Source organism: Canis aureus, chromosome 28, assembly GCF_053574225.1.
Source record: "Canis aureus isolate CA01 chromosome 28, VMU_Caureus_v.1.0, whole genome shotgun sequence".
In the NCBI taxonomy this organism is placed as follows: domain Eukaryota; kingdom Metazoa; phylum Chordata; class Mammalia; order Carnivora; family Canidae; genus Canis; species Canis aureus.
The window spans coordinates 33,704,895-33,732,266 of record NC_135638.1 but is presented as its reverse complement, the minus strand read 5'-3'; the positions used below and the strand labels follow the sequence as shown (position 1 = coordinate 33,732,266).

Genomic DNA, 27,372 nt, shown 5'->3' with positions numbered 1-27,372 from the left:
GTGCTGTACCCTGAAGCAGATCATGAAAAACCTGGTGAAAGTTTTCCTGATAGAAGCATATTGATGTCACATGCTTAGCTTTGACAAATACGTCATGAAGATGTTAGGTATTGACAATGGGGGACCCAGGTGAGGGGTATTCTGAAGCTCTGTGTTATTTATTTTTTAAAGATTTTATTTATTTATTCACAAGAGACACAGAGAGAGGCAGAGACATAGGCAGAGGGAGAAGCAGGCTCCATGCAGGGAGCCCGATGCCAACTCGATCCTGGGGCCCTGGGATCATGACCTGAGCCAAAGGCAGATGCTCAACCACTGAGCCACCCAGGTGCCCCAGCTCTGTGCTATTTTTGCGACCTTTCTGCAAATCAAAATTATTCCAAAATAAAAACTTAAAAAAAAAAAAAAAAAGTTTGCTCCCTAGGAAAGGAGTAGGTTACTAGGGATGTAAACTCCTTGGGATATTCTATAATCTAATTCACAATTTGATTCCCCATCCCCACATTTGACTTATTTTTGCAATACGACTTTTTGTATCCAGGGTTTTCATTCTCTATATGCCTTTTGAAATCAAAATGCTTGTTCAAGCAAGCAGCTGTTGATAATCTTCCAGCAGCTAAGGTATGCACAGCCTGAGACTGAAGGCCAAGCCTAAAGAGTTGATAGAACTTATGATTTTAAAGCGTTTTAATGTATTCTAGCTCTGAATAGCTCTCCGCCTAGGACAGCAACACTGCTGACAAAAGTTAGTTGTCGGGAAGGCCAGGGCAGAGGATGGTAGGAAAATGCTAACCTGTTCTGGACTTGGGACTCTCCCTGCCTTCCCAGAGACCCTCCTCATGGGACAAAAATGGGCTGCAGTGGCAAGAAGGAGAAAGGAGTGGCAAACCCATGTGCTCCTACCATAGCCCACTCCTGTCCTAATATAGCCTCCCAGCTTGACTGTCACCAATACCCTGACCTAATTCCCTGGAGATCTATGTCCACTGTACAGACCTGCCCAGCTTCCTCCCTTGACAACTGCCACCAGTGTCATAGAGGTGGTGGGAGCCAGGGGTCCCAACTCCTAATGCCACAAGAGCTGAGGGGACAGAGTGTGATTCTACAGCTAGAATTAGAAAAAATTTTTCTCCAGAAACAATTCAAAACTTAGCTTCTTTGGCACCTTAATATAGCACTATGCTTTCTCGCACATTAACAGGTTAATCTGTGTAGGTTTAAGAAAACAAGCACCATTTGATTGCCCTATTTCTCCGTGGAAATGCATTTTAAATTCCAAAACACCAGTTTATGATTTGGATGATTTGGAACATTTAGAAGTTGGGAACTGCTTGATCAAATGAAATTATCAACCTCAATGTCTGAAGGTGGAAGAAGTAAACCTTGGTAGGAAAAATTAAAAATCAACTCAATTTCACATGGAATTGAAGATGAAAAGAGAAAACCAAATGGAAGCAAAATAGGGCAAGCCATGTGAAATTAGCTATTCCCTATTAAATGCTGCAGAAACTCCCAGGCCATGGTTAAGTTATGTGACATTCCAAGGCAAGGACATCATTAGGTAGAGCGTGTATCTTGCATACTTATTGCAGAGATTGGAAAACAAGACATAAAATTATTCGGCACTTGACTATCATGGTGCCCTCTTTTAAAAGGGAAATGCCTGTCTTCATTTTCCATCATGCACTGCAACAGTGAGTCACACATTTTCCATGAGAATTGAACAGGTATGCAGACAAATATCCTCCTAGGGGTAAGTGGAAGAGTGGAATTCCATTATGAGTTTTCCATTATGAGTTTTCTCTAGAAGAAACTACTGTAAAACAGAGTCACATTCATAGTCCGATGGCATCCATATATATTTAGGAATGGGAACATCCTTTATTTCACTTTGCCATGAAAAGGAACTCACAGCTTAGGAAATTTTCTTCATTTACCAGATACCTCCTTTTAAACGCATGTTAGGTTTTAGGCTTCCAAGCTACTCTTTTTTTTTCCATCAACTGATTAGTATCCTCTCACAAGCTGTAGGACAAAAACATATTAGTGTATCTGATGGAAAATTAAAATGCACCTAATTTTTGGTGAAGAAAAGAGGTGACAGGGCAGCCCCAGTGGCTCAGCAGTTTAGTGCCACCTTCAGCACAGGGCCTGATCCTGGAGACCTAGGGTCAAGTCCCACATCGGGCTCCCTGCATGAAGCCTACTTCTCCCTCTGCCTGTCTCTTCTTCTCTCTCTGTGTGTCTCTCATGAATAAATAAATAAAATCTAAAAAATAAATAAATAAATAAATAAAAATAATAAAATAATAAAATCTAAAATCTAAAAAAATAATAAAATAATAAAATCTAAAATCTAAAAAAAAAAAAGAAAAGAAAAGAGGTAACAGCTTTAGACATGGAGTTAGCTGTATGTCAGAAAGCTTCCATTCTAGCCATTTTTGTGTCAGAGCTGCTTCAGAGTCGAGAGGTAACCAGGAAATCAGTTTAAGAGCTGATCTTCTGGGGCACCTGGGTGGCTCAATGGTTGAATGTATGCTCCTAGCTCAGGCTGTGATCCCAGGGCCCTGGGATATAGTCCCGCATCAGGCTCCCCACGCAGAGCCTGCTTCTCCCTCTGCCTGTCTCTGCCTGTCTCTGCCTCTCTCTGTGTGTCTCTCATGAATAAATAAGTAAAATCTAAAATTAAAAAATAAAAATTAAAAAAAAAAGCTGATCTTCTGATCTGCTGTTTCCACTAAGGCATTAGTACTGTCTTCTGTGTTGGAAAGTCAACAGGTTTGCTTTGCTGCCCACTTGCTATTGGAGGGTCCGCAATGCCATTAATGAGTCAGGGGCTGGACCCATATGCATAACAGAAAACCTTGTATCTTCCACCCAGATAGGTGAAGAAACCAAATTCTCAAAAATCTTATGTAAATCTCAGATGCACACTTGAATGTGAGTTTCTTGAAGCATTATCTCCAATAGAAGGATTAGGAAATCAGGTAGAAAGGTCCCTTTTACAACTCCCTGGTCTTTCTACCCACCAGCCAAGCTGTTGGCCCTAGGGTGCTCTTTCTACAGGAGTCCCCTCAGGGACTGTGGTCTCTCTGGGTCTAGGCTAAAGGAGTAAAGTGAGAGGCCTGTTTGAATAGAAGAGTCTAATCAGAATTTTTTTTTGAATCGTGGATTTTTTTGACATCGTGACGCCTGCCAACATGCATTTGGGGAATGAAAGGCTTCAAATTCAGCTCACAAGTGAGCTTTTTCAAAATTCTGTATAATCCAAATGTCTCCACGGTGCAACAAATTTAAATTACCTCTCCTGTTTTGCACCTCACCACTAACAATCCACTTCATACAATCACAACAGAGACTATTAATTGGAAAGCAGTAGGAGAGGACATTTTGGGCATATACCTTGGTGTTTAATCTGATGAGTATATTTTCCTCTGGGGACACTGAATATATAATAGTATATACATTCATATAATGATTATTTCATTTCTCAGTGTCAAGGATTCTATGAATTCCCAAAGGCCAATTTTTCTGTAAATAAAATATTTTCTGCCCAGAGAGTCCAGTTCATTAAATTTTTAAAAGGGTCGTTTCACCAAAGTCCAAGGAACACTATTACAAAGCACATCTATAATAGTAATGTGTTTATGCCTATGTAATGTTCGTGACACACACGCACACATGTCTGCATAGCTGTGCATAACTCATTAGCACATAAATGCTTCAATGTAATTGTTAAGGAAAACCATATGGGTTCAACTCTCTAATACTGGATCTCAGAAATTTTTCTTTCTGAAATTTTAGATTCAAAGACCAATTTCAGGTATGTTTTGGGAACAGTATCTATACCCATCCCTTCAGGAGTCAGTGAAGATGAAAGCAGATGAAAAGCACTGCAGGTGTTTGCAATCACCTAGTTCACTGTGAAGTACCAGGCACAGGACCTGCATTAGGGAGGTATGGAGATCAGCAGATGGATACCCCATGCCAGGCTGAGACATAGTCAGCATCTCATCTGGGGAAAGAACAGAGTGGAGGATGTCCACAGTTACTGAAGCAGAGGGGTGGGTTTGCTCAGGAAGTGCAGCCCGGCTTTCTTCTCTGGCCATCTGCAAATGTTACAGCTTTGCTTGCCCTGTTTAAAGGCGCTGCCTCTCTTTCAACAAATCCACGTGAACCAAATCAGACCTGTGCCTGGTATCTTGACCAAGTAAGTTCTTTGTAGGGTAGATAGCAAGCATTCTTATACCACCTCCAGAATGTGTGCAGCAGTAAAACTCCTTGACAGGGTACAGATATTACTGATATGGCACAATAATATTTCACTGGCCCTTGACCATATTTCTCAGTCTACAATTCCTAATCTTAGTTGCATGTATGGGAATGAGCATTTTCTACAAAGAGTTGAGGCAAAACTAAGTCCATAGATATAAAATGGAATAATAGTAAAGTTAACACATAAATAAGACATTTAAATCCAGGTCACATAAGTACATGAAAATATAGAACAAATTTGTTGTGAATTTATAAAATTTCCAAAACTATACTTAATGATTTGGGATAATCATGGTTGAAACCAGCTGCAAATAGCATATATAGATATAATTAATGACATTTAAAAGAAAATACTTCAAATTTCTAGACTCCACTGGAGTAACTATCCTTTCTAAAACATCATTTAATCTTATCTTTTAACTTGCTGAAAACTTCCTTAATGCTGAAAACTTCCTTAATTCATATATGAATTATTCATAAGTTACATTCAGAACTTGATCCTAAGCCCACTCTACAAGAAGGTCTTAATGAGGAATTAATAATGTAAATGGTTTTATGTACATCAGACATAATTTTGATGTCAATTAGTTTTATGCAGAAGGGTATTCTAGTCAAAATACCTTTGAGAAAAAAAATGTTCTTGGCACAATACTAAACACGTAAGAGCTACTCTAATTATGTTTAATATTTTTGGCACAGTGTCAAATTCCTGTGGTATTGAAAATTACAGTGGAAAGGTTTTTTTCCAAAGTCGTTTCTAAAACAAATAAAGCCTATACACAACAGACACGCACGTACTGCTGTTAATTTGATGTAGAACACATCCCTCAGTCCAGGGAGGAAGACAATGAACCCTGCCCAAACTCACCTCCCCACACAGATCAGATAAGAGCCAAGGGATACAACCACAGGATACCCGGTATCCAAAGGCTGCTGTGAAATCAGGTAGGATTTGGATAACTGTTGGCAGATCCAACTGTTGGGGATCAAAAATGGCACCAGTGGTGGAAAGTCTTGCTCCTGGTCACACTCAAGAATCACTTATTAATTCATTGATTGAGTCATTCAGTCATTCAGCAAATGTCATTTGTTGTTTGCCAGACATTGCGCTAAGTGCTGGGAAAATCACCCTGCCTTATGAAGATTTCAGGCTAGTGGGAGAGAAAACAAGCCATTACAATATTGGGTAATAAATACTTTGACTAGGAAATTGGCTCAAATTTTGGCACCGACTCCAAGACAGAAGTCTTCTCATAGGCCCGGGAGAGCACAGACTAGGCGAGGCGAGTGGCCATGAAAAGTGACCATGTCTTGCCTAGTAGTACTCCTGTCTGATTGGCAGCCAGACCATTACTAACCAGACTACTGCGAGCCATATAGTAGCCTTGTGATTTAACTCTTAATTCTGGGCCTACAAGGTCATGGTCTAAGGTTAAATAAGAATAGTGATAACCTGCACCTAGAAGTGGCTCCTCGCGCTCCTTCTGGAACCTCTGTCAGGTTCGGCCTCCTCGCCTCCACTCCAGCCTCCACCATGTCCATCAGGGTGACCCAGAAGTCCTACAAGGTGTCCACCTCCAGCCCCCCCGGCCTTCAGCATCAGCTCCTCCGCCTTCTCCCGAGTGGGCAGCAGCGGCAGCTTCTGGGGTGGCCTGAACAGCAGCATGAGTGTGGTCGGGGGCTACGGCGGGCCCGGGGGGCTGTGGGGGGCATCACGGCCCTCTCAGCGAACCAGAGCCTGCTGAGCCCCCTGAAGCTGGAGGTGGACCCCAACATCCAGGCGGTAGGCACCCAGGAGAAGGAGCAGATCAAGAGCCTCAACAACAAGTTTGCCTCCTTCATCGACAAGGTCAGACACCTGGAGCAGCAGAACAAAATCCTGGAGGCCAAGGGGGGCCTCCTGCAGCAGCAGAAAACCGCTGGCTCGGAGCAACATAGACGACAAGTTTGGGAGCTGCATCAACAACCTCGGGAGGCACCTGGACACCCCGGGGCAGGAGAAGCTGACGCTGGAAGCGGAGCTTGGCAACCTGCAGGGGCTCGTGGAGGGCTTCAAGAATAAATAGAGATGAGATCAAATTGCGTGGAGACGTGGACATCGATTTGTCCTCATCAAGAAGGATGTGGAGGAAGCTTACATGCACAAGACACAACTGGAGCCCCGCCGGGAAGGGCTGACCGACGAGATCAAGTCCTCGGGCAGCGGTATGAAGAGGAGCCCCGAGAGCTGCAGCCCCAGATCTCGGGCAACAGCCGCTCCCGGCCCTGGACGGCGTCACCGCCGAGGTCAGGCCCAGAACGAGCACATCGCGCACCGCGGCCGGGCGGAGGCCGAGGCCCAGGCCATGCACCAGATGAAGCGCGAGGAGCTGCAGACCTCGGCCGGGAAGCTCGGGGTGACCGCCGCCCGCCGCACGAGACCAACCGGAGCATCCGCCGCCTCCGGGCTGGGATCGAGCCCTCGGAAACCCGAGGGCTGCCCCGGGGGCCGCCGTGGCCGACGCCGAGCCGCGCGGGGAGCTGCCGTCAAGGACGCCAATGCCCAGGTGGCCGAGCCCGAGCCGGAGGCCGCCCTGCAGCGGGACGGGCAGGTCATGGCCCGGCAGCGGCGCGAGCACCGGGAGCTCCCGAACGTCAGGCTGGCCCCGGACACCGAGGCGGGAGACGGCCGCGGACCCACGCTGCGGGGGCGAGCGGAGCCGGCTGGAGCCTGCGATGCCGAACCCGAGCATCCCTCCGAAGACCAGCGGCGGCTACCCCGGGCCTGAGCTTGGCCTACGGGGCCTCACAAGCCCCGGCCCCAGCTACGGCCAGAGCCCCTTCCAGTCCAGCTGGGCCCGGCGGTTCCTCAGCCGCAGCAGCTCCCCCAAGGCCGCGGTGTGGAGGAGATCGCGACTCGCCCCGGGAAGCTGGCGTCTGAGTCGCCTGACGTCCTGCCCGGGTGAACCGCCACCGCGGCCCTCCCAGCCTCCTTGCTCTTGGGGCCCCATGAAGCCTTTGCGGGAAGGAGCTGTGCAGGGGGCCTCGCGTGCGAGAGACCCACCTACGGGGACCCCTGCGTGGCGCAGCGGTTTGGAGCCTGCCTTTGGCCCAGGGCGCGATCCTGGAGACCCGGGATCGAATCCCACGTCGGGCTCCCGGTGCATGGAGCCTGCTTCTCCCTCTGCCTTTGTCTCTGCCTCTCTCTTTCTCTCTCTGTGTGTGACTATCATAAATAAATAAATAAATAAATAAATAAATAAATAACCCACCTAAGGCTCAGCCCCGGTCCCCAGCCTACCCTTAGGGGAAGTCTACTGCCCTGGGTACCCCTTCTTGTCCATGCCCCCAACCGAAAGCCAATTCAAGTGTCTTTTCCCAAATAAAGCCACTGTCAGTCCCCCTCCCCCTCAAAAAGAATAGTGATAACCTCTAATTATGGAATGCCAACCACAATAATTGCTATTTATTAAGCACCAGTTTTGTATCAGGAATTAGGCTAAATGGTCTAAAAGCATTATTATTTTACAGTGTTATATGACCAAACACAGTGCTAGGAATTTATCATGTACTATTTCTAAAACTTTGAACAACTCTGTAAGATAGTTACCACTGGCCTGATTTTCCAAATGGGAAAGCAAAGGATAAATGTGGTTTATGACTTGCTCCAGCTTGTACATGAGAGATCCAGGATTACCCTTTGGCCTATAAATCCTAAATTAGTGCCAAATCTCCTCATTAGACTATATCATGCTTCAAAAACTTGTGTCTCAAGCATAAATGGGTCAGAACTTGTGGTTATAAAGTCAGCTGCAGACAAATGCTGGAGAATTCAGGAGAAATGAGATAAAAGCAGAAACATATTATGTCAAGCATGTTTGATTCAATTAATAGTAATGTTAATGACAGAATAATAGTAATAATTCAAATTTTATGGACATGTATTATGTACCAGTCATAGGTGATAGCGAACATTTAGTTTTTTCACCTGCCTGGCATCTATTCTCCTTTCTCTCTGATAACAGAACCTCAGAACCCCTCCCTTGTCCTGATTCTATTTACTTCAGGTGGGATCTACTCACTCACCTGAGGTCCTATCTGAAACTCTTGGACATGAGCTCATGAGCCAGGCCTAACCACATAACATCATTCATGTTTTCAGGGTTGCCACATGCTCTAGTTTGGGCTAACTGGGAGTCATCCTCAGTGCTTTTTTGGGTGTTATCTACAAAACACCTGTGCTGGCTGGATAAACTATCCACCATGGAATTGTCTTTCATCATCTTTGAGAACAGTCTCCTTGAGAAAGACACACAGAACTAAATGGAACTCAGGAATAGACAGACAAATTCTTGACAATATCCAGGTCACACCTGATGCTATCATTGCCCTAGATTTTTCAGTTAAATGAACCCAGATCAGATTGGGTTTGTGACCTTTGCCACTGAAAGTTTCCCATAATACTCCATTCTAACAGTGTACGTGCATTAGTTTATTTAATTACATCTAGTTGTTGTAATAGCCCTCTAAGGCTGAGTATACCTGGAATGAAGTAGATGTGGGATATACCCAGGCTATGTCAAAGTTGATGATCTGAACAAGTGTCTACCACTATCTTTTTTTCTCTTCCTTACTCTAGTGTCAGAATATTGTGTAATGACTATAGTCACATTGCTACACTGATTGACATATCCAATTTTTACCACTTTGGGTGTTATTCAACTTAAAAACACCAATGCTGTTGCCTGAAAAATTAGCTCTAAGTACTGTATTTCCCTGAAGTCCTGCCCCATGATGTTAGCTCTTTGTTGTAGAACATGACTTCTTTTTTCAGTTTCTACTGCCTACCAAACCTGTTCACTGGGATTCCTGTCTGCAACTTAAGGTCTATTGCAATAGGATCTGAGAAGTCCCCAGAGCAATCAGAAAGAAATAGAAGCATTACCAGTTGGAGTGTCCAAACTAGCAAGTTGTAGGAGTGAGCAAGCTATGGAGATCTGAGCACCTTGAAAATTCACCCAGATGAGCAGATTCTGGCCCTAGACTATGAGTAAAATACTCTTGAGAAAACCCAGTGGAAAAACTGATTTGAACTCCAGAGCCCTATAGGATCTTGGTAAAGATAATCATGAAATCACAATTGTAAGCCCATTGTTGGGCAAAATTATAGGGCAACCTCCAGAGTACAGGGCCCTTGAAAGACTGCCATGCTTAAGATAAAGTCACAACTCCAAACTAAAACATATATGGAAGGAAAATTCAGAGACATAACTGGGATATTTGGCATTCATAGAAATAGAAATAATTAGGGAAACATAAAAAGACTTAAAGTATGAACAAAATATTTAAAGAGAAAACACAATTTATATAGAATACAAACAGGAGGTTATAAAATAACAATGGACCAAGGAAGGAACCAAGGAAAAATGTATGGTAACTGAAATAGAAAGTTAATAAAAATAGATGTGCTAATCAATAAAGGTGACAAAGTGGAAAGGGACTTGGATAAGTGGAATATAGACTAAAGGAATCTCTCGGGCCATAACCCAAAATGGAAGTAAAATGAATGGAAATTTAAAAAGAATTTTGGAGGGAGAGCAGAATGAGACATTTAAACTTACATCAGATGGCAGTGTCCAAGAGAGACAATAAGTGAAAAGGTCTTATTTCCCAAGAAATAAGAAGAGTTTAATCCTTTCATTAATCCATTATTTAATGTTAATTTCCCAGAAATTAGGAAAGACATGGATTTCAAATGGAAAAGACCTGTTAAGTATCTTTTAACATTCTACACTTAGCATAATTGAAATTTCAGATTATCAAGGTCAAAGAGAAAATATGGAAATTCTCCACAGAGAAAAATCAGGTCAGGAATAATTGATTAATTCAAAATTATTGAATAATTCAAATTAATAGCATAATTCTCATCTGCAGGGATAACTTCCAGAAGGCAATCAAGTATATTATCTTCAAAGTGCTAAAGGAAAATGATTGTAAACCCAGATAAACTTTTTCTTTTTTCTTTTTTTTTAATTGGAGTTCAATTTGCCAACATATAGCATATCACCCAGTGCTCATCCCGTCAAGTGCCCCCTTCAGTGCCCATCACCCAGTCACTCCAACCCCCCACCCACCTCCCTTTCCACTACCCCTTGTTCAGATAAACTTTTTCTTAACTTGTGAAGGCAAAATAAGGACAATTTAAAAAATACAGAGAAGGCTTTAAAAGTTTATTGCCCATAGATATTTTTTGAAAAAAAAAAAACTAATTCTGTACCTCTGTAAGAATAAAAAATAAACCTTCTGGTAGAAGGACAATGTGGGACAAAAGAAGAATTATATATATATATATATATATATATATATATATATATATATATATATAAAGAAGAAGAGATGGGACACTTGTGTGTTTGAGTCTATTGAGCATCTGACTCGATTGTGGCTCAGGTCATGATCATGATCATAATGAGATCAAGGCCCATGTCAGGCTCAGCCCTGAGCATGGAGCCTGCATAAGATTTTTTTCTCTCCCTCTGCCTCTCCCTCGATCTCTCTCTGCCTCTCCAAAAAAGAAGGAGGAGGAGGAGGAGGAGGAGAAGGAGGAGGAGGAGGAGGGAGAAAGGGAAAGAACAGGTTAGGAATCGGGATGTTGACTGTGTGTCTTTGGGCAGTTTCTTTTTGTAACGGAACCTGACTGGTTCTTGCATCTGTAAAATGCCATGATTGCTTATGAACTTCACAACTTCCCTTGGCAAACAAATGGAAGTATTCTGTTACTGATTTTTAGCTTATTTCAACATATTTATCTCTCACCCATCTCTTATGTCCACTGCAGGCCAGCTGAGGGCTCTGCTATGCACAGTCTTCTTTAGGATGTAAGTTGCTTCAGAAGCCACTGTCTTGAAATGTATTGTTCAGAATCAAAGAAGGAAGAGAGTAATGCAGATCCCACCCTGGCACTTAAAGCATGTTCTTCCATTCATATTTCCTTGGTCAGACAAGTCATATGACCACACATGACTCCACAGGGCCTGGCTGCCCTACTATATGACTAGATGGGGAATCAAGTATGTTCGGTGAATAGCTTTAATCACCACCACACAGCAGTAGGGCCATTTCCCTCACCAAAGTGTTGGAGAACGTTCTGGGGCAGTCTAGTTTATTTTCCTGCTGGACCTATGTTTTCTACAACAAAGGCTGTTGTTATTATATCACTTATTCAGAGAGTCAACTCTGGCTAGGTGTGTCTTTTTCACCCTGATACATACCAAAAGATGTCAACTCTCCTTAGCAATAAGCAGGTCATCTCTTCCAATGGGAAGAGATGTAAATTAGAAATCTGTAAATTAGAAAACACAAAGAGTGTCTCAATGGAATATTATGCCATATGAGATTCTCAATAACTTACACATTGCTACAAAAAATCTGTAAAATGCTTTATCACGGTTTGCCGGTTGTTAGCAGTATTAGAATAAATGATCAAGTTTTGATTAAAAATAATTGTTCTCAGGTAGCCCTGGTGGCTTAGCGGTTTAGCGCCGCCTTCAGCCCAAGGCCTGATCCTGGAGACCTGGAATCGAGTCCCATGTCAGGCTCCCTGTGTGGAGTCTGCTCGTGTCTCTGTCTCTGTCTAATGAATAAATAGATAAAATTTTAAAAATAATAATAATAATAATTGTTCTCATCTCCTTATCAGTGAAATACAAAACTGAAATTCATATACTGGACTTCATTAATTTATCATACTTTAATTTTTCTTGATTATTATTTAAGGTGTGTATAAATATGTATTATTTGTGGTTTTGTTGCTTATGGGTTTAGAGTCATATAAATCTGACTTTAAATCTTGACTCTGCCCATTACTAGCTAAGTTATCTCTGTAAGTTACTAAGTCACACTGAAACTCATTTTCCTTACTTACCTGGGATGATAATACTCTTCTAGGAGGTTTTGAGAGGATTAAATGAAGCAATGTTTGTTTATAAAATGTCTGGCACAGTGCCTGGCCAACATTCAGTAAATATTAGGACTTCTCTTACCTTCCATTTTGCTCAAACAAGACTGCTATCCTATTCAGGTTGCATCCTGAAATCGGATGCCTAGGATGTGCATTTATTCTTTCAACTAATCACGGAGAATAATGAGTAATTAGGGAATGTAAAGGCAGAATAAATAAAATTCTTGATGACAGTTGGTTGGCAGAATGGTAGTAATTCAATGCAAAACTTAATTCTGTAGCTTATAAATTCCCCACGATGATTGTCTCTAGAGTTCTTGAATTGCATCCCCCTGGAAATCCACATAAATGCAACATGAACACCCAGGCTTACGAATCAAGGATGCATAATCATCTACTCAGATTTCCACTGTCCTTTATATGTGAGAGGTAACCAAGCACCTGGCACTCAGAGGAAAAAGCACCTGGTGTTTTGCTCCATGCAACCACTGACTTTTCTTATCTTGAATTCCAGGTGTGTCTTTTTTCTCTTTCACACAATTTATTGGTCTTCATTTATTCTTCCTCTCTCCCTGTCATCTCTTTGTCTTTCTATGACACTACTTGCTACCTACTCTTTTTTACCTTGCTTCTTATTGGATATATTTCCCCAATTTTCTCTCTTGCCATTTATGATTCAGTAATTTATTGGTCACTTACTGCACATTGCCACCTAATTGCCACTCTTCCCTCAATTCTATTCATTACTTATTGAGAATGGTAAGACTTGCCTTAGCTTTTAGATCCATACAATCATCCCAGGATCAGGGACACTTTGTCCTCTGCATGACCTCCTCCACAGCAATCTTTGTAGATGACCATGTCTTCCAGAGCCTACCAATGGAGAGAATCCTCTTTCTTCGGAATGTATTTCATGGCATTGTCAAGAAGATCTGACATTTGGAAATACCTTCCATTTGCACTCAATTTACCTCCCCATTATTTCTGCTAACTTATCTCAGGGAAATATACTGGAGACTTCTTCGCAGAGCTTTCTAATATTTGAAAATACCAGTTGTACCTGTGTCTTCTTCTACTGCAAACAAACGTTCTCAATTTTTGCTTATTATTTTGCCTGTGATCAGAACCTGTACGTATAAATTTGATGTTGGGATACCTGGGTGTCTCAGCAATTCAGCACATCTCCCTTTGGCTCAGGGCATGATCCTGGGATAAGGATCCAGTCCCATATTGGGCTCCCTGCATGGAGCCTGCTTCTCTCTCTGCCTGTGTCTCTGCTACTCTCTTTCTGTGTCTCTTATAAATAAATAAATACATACATACATACATACATACATAAATAAATAAATAAAATCTTTAAAAATAATAATAAATAAATAAATGTGATATTCTTGAGCCCTGGATCTTGATCTTCGCTTCCCACTCTGTCTCCCCACATCATACGCTGAAAGGATGTTTAATGGGCATCTGTCATCCGGGTATCTCAAAATGGGTTCAGAACACAGATAACCCAAGAGATAACTTTTTTCTGGCTGGTTCTCCCAAAGATGCAACATCAACCTGCAATCATGAGAGACTGAACATACAAATGGACAGTGGCCAGACCATATATAAAAGTAGGGCTGTAACCAAAAATCTTTAGCAACAAGTTCAAGAAGCCAACCCATTAACTATACTTGAGGACCAGGGAGCCAATTGGCTAGCCACAAGTCAGACATGTAGGAAGTCTGACCACTTCTCTAGTAACAACCCAGGGAACCAAACAATAGCCCCTATAACAATTGACTCCAAGTGGCCAAGACTTGATTAATAATTGATAGCTTCCTTAATTTTGATTGCCACTCTTAACTTAGGATCAACCAGAAAAAGCCTGTATGTACATATTTAAAAATAGGTACTATAGGGCAGCCCCCGTGGCGCAGCGGTTTAGCGCCGCCTGCAGCCCGGGGTGTGATCCTGGAGACCCAGGATCCAGTCCCGCATGGGGTTTCCTGCGTGGAGCCTGCTTCTCCCTCTGCCTGTGTCTCTGCCTCTCTCTTCGCTCTCTCTGAATGAATAAATAAATAAATATATTTAAAAAATAAGAAAAAAATAAAAATAGGTACTATAAACCAATCATACAGGATACCGCACCTCTATTTGGCTGTCTACAGCTTCCCCAGGCCAACATCTTCCAGTTAGGGCATATTGAAGCCTTCTTTTCTCCCTCCTCCACCTGTCTTTGAGTTTCTGTGAAACAAACAAGATGGGGTTGACTTCCTTGGTATAGCAAGCTCTGAATACATAGGCTTTGCTTGTTTTTCAATTGGTTAGTCTTTGCTTATTTCCAGAGGTAGGAGCTTAGTGGAATAAAGTAGTGATTTTCCCATGGTAGGATCTAGTTTTTACATGGGGGAAGGGCACCAGACAGAGACAGAAATTCTTTCCAATTAAAACTGAGGAGCATATAAGGATTCATATGGACAGGACTCTTGTCTCTCCAGCTCCAAGTTGAGAGGACCATGCTGCTGTGATGCTAAATCCCTCTTAGGGTCTTTGTGTCCAGTTTTCCTATTCTCTCTGAGTCCTGGTCTGAACTGAGTCCATGATAAAGAGGCATACAGAGAGACTCAAACATAGGAAGACATTCTTCTCCATTTTAGAAATGCATTTTGAATATGATTCCCTCACCCCGTCTTATTCCAGAATATTACCATTATTACGTGCCAAGAAAAATCTACGTCAGTTTAATTTCCAGTTAAAAGAGAAAGGACATGGTGAACTAGCTGTTTAATCAGCCGATCTTCAACTTTTGGAAAGTCAGTAAAAGATCTTTCTCTTCCTCCTATTTTTTCTACATAAATGTATCATCACAAATGATGACTTAACATTACAAATGAAATTTAATTTTGGACTATTGATCTAGACTCCCAGCAGGTCAAGAGAAACAGGGCAGGCTAGGTGAAGCAGGGAACAAAGACTTTGAAGAGAGAATAATTTTTAGTCATTCTCAAACCAAAAACCTTGATACTGTGTTTGTGGGAAATAGAAGGGAGTGATGGTGGGGAAGAAGATCAGAAGAGGGTTTTGTTTTTTTTTCCCCAGGGATGCCAGACTATACAATGTGGGATGAAGATGCTTTCTTTCACTGACCACCCTCAACTGGGGGAAGTTTACAAGATACATCACTATGGTAATGGCCCATCCATAGTTGGGGGGGAGGGGGCAATAGCCCTGGAGGGGTTTGTCATTTAAGACAGTGGTAGAAATAAATGGGAAAGGGTTTTGATCTTTCTACATTTATACTTACCAGTTATTTAATGCCTACTTTATACTAAACACTGTATTATCTGCTTTTCATTACATATTCTCATCTGATTCATTAACATCAACTCCATGAGGTTGATACTGTTAATGACCTCCATTTTGTAGATGAAGAAACTGAGACTCAGAAATACTGTTGAACTTGTTCAAGGTCATAGGATCGGTTAATAACAAGCAGAGCTGATATCTAAACCGAAGTCAGCCTGGGTTAACCATGGAACATACCCTGGTTTCTGTCAGTTCCCACGCTGAGATCACTCTCAAGTGCAGCATTTATTGCTCAGGGAAGGCAGGCAGCCTTGGGATCCCACACCAGTGTAGTGGAAGTCTGGCTGTAGGGACCAGCAGAAAACTGGGAAGGAAAGAAGCTTCGTTAGCCCCTGTTTGAAAAACAATAAGGTAAAGAATAAAGTTGATCCTGATCTTCACAGTATTAGAAAAGCCTCTGGTATTTACATCATTGTTCTGAAGACACGATCTACAGACGATGTATTTACATGAAGAATATTATCAACTGCTGAGTTATTCTCTGTCTTTTGATTTTGTGCCTCCCCCGTGGGGCGAAGAGCACTCTGAAGCACAGCAGACGAAGAGCATGCTATGTTTGTTGACAATAGTTATCCAACTTATTTTTCGGATGTGGAGGCAGAAAGTGAGTAAGTGACTTGCCAGTTTTCATAAAATAAGTCAGAGGCAGAATAATGAGAGCTCAGAGACTCTATCGTCAGGGACAGCTTTAGGTTTCCTAGGCTACAGGATCTATGTGTCAGCAGATAACAGAATCAGTCAGAAGAAAAATATTAAATGGCATCATTGAAAGTATCTTTTAAATTTAAAAAGGAGCTATCACAAATGAATCTTCATGGCAGAAACAAATTAAAATTATTAAAATAGGATAGCTTTTATCCTTCCACAGAATAAAACTTTAGCTGACAGCTATGTTTCGATAGACTTTTCTATTTGATTTTTGGTGACTTAATGGAATAAAGTCATGGTTTCAATCACAACAGTATATAGAAAAGATAATTAGAGGAGATAAATGTACAGACAATTGCAAGGATGAGAAAGTATAGCAGAGTAAAATTTCCAGACGATGGAACAAAGAATTATAAATACAGTGGGGCCATTTTTTGCTACAACCAACGACTGTGCACGTCACATCCCACATTGGAAGGCAAGTCAGAAAGGGTTCAGGTGCCAGCCTCAGAGGATGCCTACGGGGAAGTCTCCCGATTTACTCCTTGACCAGCTTACATGTCCACTTATCTCTCCGGTCACAAATGATTTACTTATATAAGTAAATACACCATTGATGGAAAGGTAACAAGAAGTTAAAGACAGAAAGGGACACAGGGCTCCTGTTCAGTTTTCCTCTCAGTGTCTGTACACCTGAGAAGTCCAAAGAACTTGGGAACTAGGTTGGCCTTTGACCTTTAAACTGTAAATTTTCACATAAAACAAATGTCACTAAGAACCTGTGTTTGTAAGTGCACATGTGACAAGTTCAGGCTGAGATGTAATTACTAAAAAATGAACTGAATCATATTGCACCCTTTCTGCAGAGACTATACAGGTGGAGGGGAAGTAGTTGGATAGAAACTACCCCAAAGATTCCATTCAAGCAGGCGAAGGGGAGAAGATGCTTTCTCAGGTCAACAAGAGCGCCCTAACTTGATTATCTCCATGAGAGCACTAGGCTGTGGCACCAGATGCCATTCCACCTTGGAGCCAGGCAATCACCAAGAAGAGGACTTGCAGTTTGCCTTCTATATTTGTCAGATCAGAACAAACATCCATTTCCCTTGATAACACTATTTCTCATTGCAAATCAATGCCTTACATTCTGGTGAGCTTTATTAGTTTGAATTAGCACCTCTGGGTCAGATCATTGCTGACATATTGACAGGGCCAGATTTTTCAGACTATAGTGCTAAGGGCCAAGCTTTGGGTGGAGCTGATCTCATTCACTTAGAAGCTGTCTCTTCATGCTCTTTTGATGGAGAGGGGAAGGCACTCCAGGTGCCCCTTGCCCCCTGCAAGTGCCACTAGATTCCGTGTCACATTCCAGTGGCAGCAAGCTCTTACACTTAGGTGGAGAATTTGGAGTAAAGAAATGAAGAGGAAGGGTTTGCCATGATTAGGGAACATTATGAAGAAATTCATAAATATGACACAGGGCTATTTGGAATATTTGGATTTTCAGAGATCTCAAGCTCTTTTGCCTAGCAGGTCATTTTCCATGCTGAGGCATACTTTTGCCTTGCCACTGCGGAATCACAGTGCTAAACAAATGTCCTTTATCAAACGGTCATTTGCTATGTAAATATTAGCTGTCATCATTAGATTCTTTTTTTTAGGGAATTTTGCATGTTATATTGAGGTTCATATAGTCGTTAGAATATGATTTTGTACTAGAAAGTATCGCATTAATAATTTCTTGGTTTTGTCTTTGATGGCTTTCTAAATTTTGGATTTATAATTTTCATTATTATAACCCACAAATTACCATAGGTTAATATTTTTGGCATAATACTCTTTTCCCTTTATCTAAAATGTTACTTTATTACTTTTTTACCTAGTGGGTGAAAAACATCTGGACTATAGATTTTAGTCTTAGGACAATAGACTGCCTACCTATAAAAATGTCCTCATCTGTGTGATAAATTAATTCTTATTAAGTACTATTTTGTTTCAGTGTCAGCTCCAACTTTGTCAATTCTACTTCCTTATAATTTAATTAGCTTCCTCTAGATGATTCTACATTTAAAAGACAGATGAGGGGTACTTATGCCTTCTAACATGTCCTCAGTAAGTAGATTGTCAATGTCTCTTGCTAATGTGCTCAAAGCTTTATCAAACTGATAAAGATGAAAGGCCTACAGAATTAAGGAGCAAGACTCAAAGCTGTGTTCAACAGATTCCAGAGATTGTCAATGATGAGGTCAAGGCCAAAGTGGAGACAGATTTACGAAGAGTCAGAAAAGGATGGAAATATTTGAGTGCCTCTCCTCTGTTGAGTTCCTTTTCTGGACCAGTGCCTGTAATTTTTTCTCTTCATAACTGTAGCCTGAACTGGTATCTGAAGGATGTGGGTGATGAATGTAATTTCCACACTAAAAAACACACCGATTCCCAAATATTTCCTCTATTTGCACTGCCTCTTCCTGTGGTCATGGCTCAGAGACAGAATTCACCACCCACTGTTTCACTGGATCTAAGGAAAGGGATAATGAGGACCTTGTGTAAAAAAGGCACAAGATAGCAAGAATGGGTTCATAAACAATTGGCTGCTTATTCAGTCAGTCGACTGTTCAGTCAGTTGGTCAGTGTTTTGATTAGTAAATTTAAAAAAAAGTTCTTTGGAAGGTACCATATCACAGCATACATATATCAATGGACAAGTATTGGGTTTGGAGTAAATTACCTCTAAAAAGTCTTTAGTTCACAACTGATTTAAAAAGTAGGTCAAGGGGCACCTGGGTGGCTCAGCTGGTTAAGCATCTGCCTTTGGCCTAGGTCATGATCCCAGCACCCTGGGATAAAGCCCTGCATCAGGCTCTCTGCTCAGCTGGGAGTCTGCCTCTCCTTCTCCCTCTACATGCAACTCCCCACCCCCCTCTCATAAATAAATAAAATATTTTTTTAAAAAATAAGTCAAATTTTATTTGTAAATCATGGAACATAATACCTGAAACCAATTAGTCCTTTAATCATTGCTAGCTCTTCTTATCACCCACAGGATAAATAAATTCACCCCTATAATTAATTCCACCCATCATCACTGGCAGCTTAGTTTCAATAACAAAGAGTGTCCTCTGTGGCTTAGAATCTTGCCCCTGGACTGTTCTAGAGATTTACTCTCTCCATCTCTATACTCAGATCTTACTTCACATGGACTTCTGAAAGAGGCATCATTTTTCATCCAGTGATTTCATTGTTGTTTATTCATTACTCAGAATGCACCTACTATGTGCCAGGCTCTCTGTGGGGCTCTATGGCTGGCTCAAAGTTCACCAAGGGCAACCTGCCCTTCAGACTGTGTTACCCAAAGTCATTATCATCGTTGCCATCATCATCACAGCTTAAATACAATATGGAATTCCTGAATGGTATGACATACTGTAAATCTATTGGCAGATAGGAAGAATTTTCTTCTATAATTTTCTGTGATTACAACTGTGGGAAATGATGTTTTATAATTTGGTACATAATCATAAAAAACCATAACATAAAAAGCAAGTGCTATTTTATACTGAAGCTATAGCCAATATTGGCTAAAATTTGCTTCTTCAGACTCTCATCAAAATAGACTTCTACCATTAAGTTTAGACAAAGGATCAGGAAATATCAGTCCTAGAGGCAGAGAACAGCTAGTAGAAACTAATTCAGAATTTGAATTTCTAAATTTAACTAACTCAGAAGCTGGTTATTATTATTGTAGAAACCACAAAGCATTAGGATAGAATTCAGTAAACAAATTGGTGAATGAAAATGTCGAGAGGTAAGATGGGAATACTTAATGCTCTGTCATTGTCAGATTCATTCTTTCTCTTGTCATTCCTCAGAATTCTCCCTTCATTTCTCAGAGAAGATAAGAAGTTCCCCATTAGTCATGACAATCAACAGCTCAGCTCTGCAAGTAATAGAATAGAGCAATGTATAGAAGCATCACCACCCCTGGCCCCTTACCCTATTTCAGCACTTTGTCCCTGGGTGACATTGTGGGAACGGCATGACCAAGAGTGGGGTGCAGATATTCAAATAAGTAAAACCGTATATTCTGAGCATTCAGTTGCTCCAAAACAATGCACAATAATCCAAAGGTAGGGCTACACACCACTGCTGCTTAGGGGCAGAGCGCCACAGTAGAAAACCTGAGAGGTCCTGATGGAATTCTAGATTGATTGATTTTGCGAACCCTTCTTGTTCTCCTTCTACACACATTTCTTCACTAATGACTCTTAAAACTGGTGGCCAGGACTGAACACAGTACTGCAGGTGTGGTGTCTCTGCCATGCGGGCAGCGCAGGCTTTGAAGTCAGACAGAATCTGGGTTCTAAGCCAGGCTCCACTGTTAATAGTTGGGGACTTGGTCAGGTGTGGTGTCTGAGACTCAGTCGTCTTATCTGTCAAAAAAGGCAATAAATACTATAAAACATTACTGTAAAAATAAGTAGTGTAATGACATATTAAGTGGCTATTCCAGCTTTTTAAAATAAAACTATAGATCTTCTTATTATGTTGTCTATGTTTTTACTCAAACTACTCACTTATCTACTGCATGACGCAGGACCAAATACAATGCCTGTTTCAGGTTTTTTTTTTTTTTTTTTTTTTTTGCCTGTTTCAGGTTAATACTGAATAGTCAATTGGCATTTTAAGTCATTCATTTACTACTATTCCAACCTGAATTTATTTTCATCCACCTTACCCATATAGATCATATGGTAAAATGAAGAAATAATGTTTAAGAACTTAAGATCTTTTTTTGAAAAACGAGCAGAGCAGGGAGCCTGACTCAGAGCTCAATCCCAGGACCCTGGGATCATGACCTGAACAGAAGGCAGACGCTTAATGGACTGAGCCACCCAGGCACCCAGAACTGAAGCTCTCAAGTCAGACATAGCAGGTTCAAATCCCAGCTCTCTCACTAGCCGCAAGATGTTGGCCACAGTGATTAAATTGCCCAAGCCTCAGCTTCCTCCTGTCTGAGGCGAGCATTGGGACTTACTAAACATGTAATATGTATCAGCTCTTATTCATAAGTGGCTTTCAATATTAAAATATCCTTAGTCTATACCATATTGCATACCCATAGTTAATTGGTCATGAATGCTGGCCCCTAGACTTCATATTCTTTTAAAAATGGTCATAAGTCATTTACATGTCTGAGCACATTCATTACCGGAGCCCAGCCTACCCTTGAGTAATACAACCACAGATCAATTTATCAATCCCCTCCCAAGCTCTGTTATCCTCTTGTAATAATTCTACCCATACTGAAGCCTAGCTCACAATCTTCCCTGATGACGTTCTTCTTGGTCTGTATTTCCAAAGCATTTCACAGCATCTATCACTTTCCCAACACCTATCAGTACCATACATTATCCTTTTTTGGATGGGGGCTCTGCAATCTCTGAACTAGAACATAGGGTCATGGAAATAGAAACTGCTGTTTGTTTTAATACCTCAATCGTGCTCTGCTTATCATCAGGTTCTGAATAAACTTGCAAAGCAACTGAAAAAGTGAATGAATCCATGGTCTAGAATTCTGTTTGGTTATCTGAATCAAAATAACTGATCTAGAATTTTGGATTTCTCATCCTTCTTTGTATTTTCCTAAAGGTTCAATGCATTCTGGATTGCCTACTTGAGTCTATTTTATATGTTATGCCACATTTTGAGTCTCATTTTTTCTTTTCACTTCTGGTTATGTGATTTTTCTTACTACTTTCATATATGTATTTTAAATTAATGTCATCTGAGAGCTTCTTCCTGTGCAACTAAATGTGAATTTCTTTGGCTGCCTATACCTTTTTTTTTTTTTTTTTTTTTTTACAACTGGGAACATTGATGTTTGTGTAGCTTCTTTTCAGAACTTTACATTCCTTTTAGGTGATATTTTCTGTCGAGTCTATGCCTGAGAAAGATCTGGGACCCATTATTGTCTGTGCTTTTTAAGAGACACCAGTTAGATATAGCTACATTATCATTATACTCCCAGGCACAGAAGTCTTCCTTCCTGGGGAAAGAGGCCTCTGGGCATTATGTGAGTCTGAGAGGCTAAGAACTGAGGGTCATTCATAAGAATGTGTGTTACTTGCTCTGGGCTTCCCAGGATTTCTACCCAAGAGAAGTTTCCATACCATAGGAAGCTAGAAAGCAGCAACTACCCTCCCAGAACCTGTGCTCATTATTTACTCCTCTAGCCCATCCACCCTACATGTCATTTTCCTTGTCAGTCTCTTCTGTTGGATCTTTCTTATTTCTTCATTTCTGGATTGATCTCTGTCTATCTCTCCTCTATTTGCCTTGCTCTCTCCATCTCTGCCTCTGTTTCTGTCTCTTTCTTTCTCAACTCTGTAATATCCATACTTTTATGTCTATGTTCCTTTAAATAATATTTTTCCTACCTCTTTTTGCTCTTGTATTTCCTTTCAGAGTCTCTAGCCATGGAATCATGCCAGCTTTTTTTATGAACTTCTGAAAAATCTGTTTTCCTAAAGTCTAGAATGCATGTCTGACTATGCCCACTGTTTCCTTTTTTTCACTGTTATTAATTCCAAAATGACTTGATTTCTCCCAAGGTTCATATAACTTTTACCTCAACAGTAGGCTCTTTCTTGTTAGTTAGAATTAAATACAGAATAGCAATTTTCCTTACTACTTCCTCTACCCACTACAAGATGAAATTGTCAATAAAGAATGTCAGATGTTCTACTTTCCACAGAATGTTTCCAGAATTGAATCCCCTTCTCTCTGGTACTTCTTGCCTCTGAGCTGATCTATATTTTCAAACAAGATCCATCCCCTGTACCTTCCACCTGGCCAGGAAATCTGTCCTATACATCACAATATTATCACCTATTTCTTTCCCTTTTGTCCTCACCTGAATGGTCTCTACTATTCTTTAAACTCACGGTAGTTTGTAAGTTACATGGATTTTTGGAAAAACATCTATTGAAGCTACTTCTTTTGAAAAATTTATCTTTTAATAGTCTTATTTTGGTCATGAATTTCACACCATCCATAGCTGGAAATACTAAATTTCTGTATTATAAACTACTTGAGGTCAGAAACCATGTGATATTCATCTTTGTATTTTCAGAGGCTAGAATAGTCCTGAAACATACCCAACATGAATTCATTAAACTGACCCAATGCTTGTTTTAAAATCACAAGTTTAATCGACTTTTACCATGCCCTGTGCACAGATACATAACCCTTGAGACCTTTAGCAACTTCCATATCTTCTGATTTTTCCTGATGATAACCTAATATTTCTTTCATATTTTTTTTATCCAGTTTTTCATGGTCTACAACATGAGAATTTTGTTTGCATTTTTATCCCTAGCTTCATACTTTAATTTCAAGAGCTTTTGAAATCTATCAGCCACTGATAGGAGATTATTATTGAGAAGCATCAATGTGCCCAGAACTATATTAAGTGTTTTAAGAATGTCATTCTTAATCTTTACCTCAACCTTACCAAACAGCCATTAGTAAACAGCTATTAGTATTGTTATTAGTATACATATATATATATATATACTGTTATATATAAAACAGACTCAGGTTAAATAGCATACGCCAATCAGTGTAGCTATTGAGTAAAAGAACATACCAGAATTAGATCTCAGTGCTACCAAAGTTGTATTTCTTCTTCTAATACCATCCTTTCCACCTGGCTGATTGGTTAGATGCTCAGCATTATTTTAGGGCCCTTTCAGATGTCATAATCTTCTTAGCTTGACTATGCAAGTGAACAAAACTAGAATGAATATCCGCTGGTTCTGCAAGGGGATATTTCCATTGTGATTAAAGGTATGGTGACTCTTTAAATACTACACTATTTTGGGAAAACCATGGCTGCCAACAGTGACACCAATGGTGGCTTCAAGGACAGAATGCATAGTTATACCCTTTATCTTTATCATGGCAGACAGAGGAAAAAGATAAAAAAGCAGGAGGCAGCTCACCCATCCTCCTCCATACCCCCAGCAAGAGGGTAGGAGTGAATGATTCACTCCTCTCTTTACTATTTTGATCTGGCCTGGACTATAGTTGCAGGGCTGTTGGCACCAAGAATAGTCTCGGACCACTGCTCAAGCATGCAAGAAAGACATGCTTTATTTTGATATAATTCAACCTAATTATTATTTCGACCTCCTAATCTGCTGGCGTGACAAAAACTGAATTGTAGTTATTTTAAGAATTCTGATCTCACTTCTGATCTTCCCTTCTCTTGGGGTTGTGTCTAAGTTTCTGCAACATACATAGTACTGAGGTTGGGTTTGGACAGTACTGTGCTCTATCTCTTCCTCCTGATCTTTTGACCACATCACCCCTCTGAGGACACGTCTGTCACTCACCTGGTCCCTTGTCATCAGTCTGCACTAGTGATGACACAAATGCATTTTTTCTCACTTTTATTCAACTAGCATTCATTGAGTGCCTCTTATGTACAAGGCAAAACATGAATTCAGTCCTTCACATATGGATGTAAACGAGACAGGTGGGGCAGAGGAAAGCTGCCTTCTCCCCAGTGCATGCCAGCCTCATGGGTGGGGGGGTTAAAAGCCAGTGTTGCTATGAGAATGCAAAGTGAGGAAGAGAGGGGCCCAGGCTGAGTCCAACATGTGTAGAGTCAGAGCAGGTAAACCACGAGAAAGTTTACCATCTTTACCCTAAAGATAATGCAAGCCACTGAATGGTTTTAAGCTTAGGCTAGTTCGATTGCCAAAAACATCTCTGTGGCTGCATGTACAGCCATGGTTCAGGGGAAGATGAAGATGGGTCAGGAGGTCATTACAATTATCTCTGCAGGAAGTAATGGTCTGTTAAAGAGAATGGAGAGAGTCACAGATACTTCAGGATAAAATATGCGGGATGGTATTGAGGGTTATGGAAGAGGTGGAGGAGGGAGGAGGAGGAGTCTTTTTGGGAATCATTCTTTTGTGATGTGCTTTTGTTTTCTGTAAGTCATGCCCAGGGCTGCGTATAACCAAACAAAAAAGCACAGCGAGTTAATGGCTTACAGTCTAGGAAGGAAATATGACATACATTAAAAACAATAGCCAACATTTATTGACATTTAATAAATTCTAAGAGCTTTGCATATACTAATTCATTTGACTCTTAAATGATCCTAACATGATGATACAGGGATAATAATACTCATTTTATAGATGATGAAGACACAAAAGGAAGCGAGGTAATCTAGGCAGGTCTCACTCCAGAACTTAGACACTTTAACCATCATGATGGAATTATGGTCAGATTAGGGTGGCATAAAAAAAGGAAAGCATTGATTCCAGTCTGAACAAGGGGCTGAGGAGCAGTGAGAAAAGCTTTCACAGGATGAGAAACCTCAGAGTCTGCTCTTGAAAGATGAGTTGAGTGCACATTCCACAGGCAAAAACAATGACATCTGAGCTAAGTAAAGTACCCTGTTAGTTCACAAAACTGTTGGTCTAAGCAACATCTTTGACCAATACAACTGGAACAAATGAAGGGCAAAGTGGTAGGAGACAGAAACTCACAATTCAATTTACCTTGGATTGCTATGTATGTTTGGGTGAGTCACAAAGTTCTCAGTAAGTGAAAAGTTCTTGAGGATTAATGAGGCTGACTACAGTAACAATGAACCAGGAGCTAGATGTCTAAACAATCTTCTTCATTATATTTAAATAATATCAGAGGAAAGATGAGAAGAGGGAAATATTTAGATAAATGTCACTTTTTGAGATAATAAGTGTCACATTAGGTTATTTTTTTTAAAAATTATGTTATATTAATTTACCATTCTAAGGACTGGAAAAGTCCAGAAGAGTAGAGAATGGTTTTAAAATTCACTTCATTTCAAATTTGAATTCAAACTCAGATTCACATTAGACCGTATTTGTCTACTATTTCCTGAACATTAGCAGGTATTAGCTTTTGCTCTTTGCATTAGAGCGCTTTTGTTCATTGCATTAGAGCGCAATGAACATTGTAGTACCATTTGGACAGGATTCAATTATTTATTAAGTTCCAAAATTTCTCCCCTGACAATGTAAACAGCATGTAGTGATGTGGAATCAAGGTGCATATAAGAAGTTAATTGGAAGGAATGAAAGACTGAGTTAAATCTGCTTTCCTCTCCCACTAATGATCCCACCCTCCTCTCCCAACACTGTGGTTTTAAGGAAGACTTTTCTAGCCTTTCCTCCCATTCCCTCCAAATCCACTGCAGTTTAGTTCTGAACACATTTCTATTATCTGTTATTGAAGGATACCAGGGCCTTGCAAACTGCCAGGTAGGAGGACCTCTCTCAGTCAGGGTTCAATAGGTTTGACTTGACCTCCACACATCATTCCCTGCTTCCAAACTCCTCAAACTCTACTCAGCTCCTCAGTGGATCATCCTTGACCTTCCCTCGAAATTAGCAGCCCCCAGGCTCTGTCTTCAAAGCTTCATATCATGGCTTCACGGACCCTGGGCACTTTGGCCTTTGGGGCCCCTTCGTCCATAAAGCCATATTTAGAAGTTATATTTTACAACTGCGTTAGTATAAAGTAAATATCACCTTTGACCTTAAAGTTTATGTTTTTCTTCTGACTTTAAATAAATTAAAGGGGATCCCTGGGTGGCTCAGCGGTTTAGCACCTGCCTTCGGCCCAGGGTGTGATCCTGGAGTCCCGGGATCAAGTCCCATGTTGGGCTCCCTGCATGGAGCCTGCTTCTGTCTCTGCCTCCCTCTCTCTCCCTCTCTCTTTCTCTCTCTGTCTCTCATTAATAACTAAATAAAATCTTTAAAAATAAATAAATAAATTACTTAATTAATTAGAGCACTAGGTGGTCAGTGCCGTGATGTCAGGGAATCTGTTACCACAGTCACTGTTCTATTCTCCACCCTTAGAAGAATGTCTAACATATTTAGTCTTTTTTTTTTTTTAAGTTTTTAGGACTTTTTATAAATTGTAGTGTTTTTTTTTTTCAAAGATTTTATTTATTCATGAGAGACACAGAGAGAGTAGGAGAGACACAGGCAGAGAGAAGCAGGCTCCCTGTGGGGAGCCTGATGTGGGACTCGATTCCAGGACCTGGGGAACATGACCTGAGTGAAAGGCAGATGCTCAACCACCGAGCCACC

At 40.8% G+C, this 27,372-nt stretch overlaps 1 long non-coding RNA gene across 2 annotated transcripts in view; it reads right to left on the bottom strand.

Moving 5' to 3' along the window:
• LOC144300241 (uncharacterized) overlaps positions 1-16,236 on the bottom strand; it is a 33,941-nt gene extending 17,705 nt beyond the window's left edge. Inside the window, exons 1-3 of one of the 2 annotated variants that reach the window (XR_013366831.1) lie at positions 15,974-16,236; positions 15,743-15,869; positions 14,348-14,443 (exon numbers count right to left, since the gene is read on the bottom strand). This is a non-coding gene — a long non-coding RNA (uncharacterized LOC144300241). The remainder of the gene's footprint in view (positions 1-14,347; positions 14,444-15,742; positions 15,870-15,973) is intronic. The other variant, XR_013366830.1, reaches the window with a different exon arrangement.
• Positions 16,237-27,372: the final 11,136 nt, after the last annotated feature.